We start from the raw sequence: 850 nt of genomic DNA, 5'->3' as shown, positions 1-850 counted from the left end.
AATAAATCAAAAATTAGCCGGGCGTGGTAGCACATGCCTGTAGTTCTGGCTACTTGGAAGGCTGAGGTGGAAGGATTGCCAGAGCCTAGCAAGTCAACGCTGGAGTGGCTGTGAGCATGCCACTACACTCCTACCTGGGCGACGGAGTGAGACCCCAACTCAAAAAAAAAAAAACACCACAAATACATATGAGTTGGGGAACAGAACTAGGAATAGGGCCTGTGCCCAAATGCCTGATCCTGATTCCTTCTACAGCCAGACAAGTCACCTGTGTCATGCAACATCATCTACAGAAGAACAGCTGCCTTCCAAAGGAGGCCACAGTTCCTACAGTTCCCAATGTTACCCCTATGTAGCCAAAATTTTGAAAGCTCCTTACTTTCTTCACCTTCTTATACAGAAACAGTGGCCTTGCTTTGTCTTGTATATATGCATGTATACTGTTATATTTTTGCAGTGTTTTAAGTTGTCTCTATGTAATCTACATATCCTTCAACACCCATGGACTTATCTCATTGTGGAAGTTCCCAGAAGTGAAAATAGAATTGCAGAACAGGCCAGCTGGAAGGGCCATCTGGTCTACCCCCCCCGGTTGTGCGCTAAGGAAATTGGAGAGGTGATGAAACTTGCCCAGGAACTCCCAATATGTCAATGGCAGAGCTGAGACTGGAATGCCCCACTAGCTCCAGAGCCCAAAACTAGGTCTTCCCTTTCAAAGATAATTTAGGAGTTGCTGATGGAGGTGACAGTGATGACTATGGGGAAGGGAAGGGGAATGGAAGGGAAGGGAAGGGTCTTTCTTCCTGGTACTTGTGTCCACAGGGAGGGAAGGGAAGGGAAGGGAAGGGAA

At 47.1% G+C, this 850-nt stretch overlaps 1 protein-coding gene across 2 annotated transcripts in view; it reads right to left on the bottom strand.

The window, feature by feature from the left end:
* GPR37L1 (G protein-coupled receptor 37 like 1) overlaps positions 1-850 on the bottom strand; it is a 5,616-nt gene that overhangs the window by 3,256 nt on the left and 1,510 nt on the right. The gene's annotated exons all lie outside the window — the stretch shown is intronic.

The sequence above is a fragment of the Carlito syrichta genome, unplaced genomic scaffold (genome assembly GCF_000164805.1).
Source record: "Carlito syrichta isolate Samal-C Ts95f unplaced genomic scaffold, Tarsius_syrichta-2.0.1 Scaffold311769, whole genome shotgun sequence".
Taxonomy (NCBI): domain Eukaryota; kingdom Metazoa; phylum Chordata; class Mammalia; order Primates; family Tarsiidae; genus Carlito; species Carlito syrichta.
This window is presented reverse-complemented; position numbering and strand designations above follow the sequence as displayed.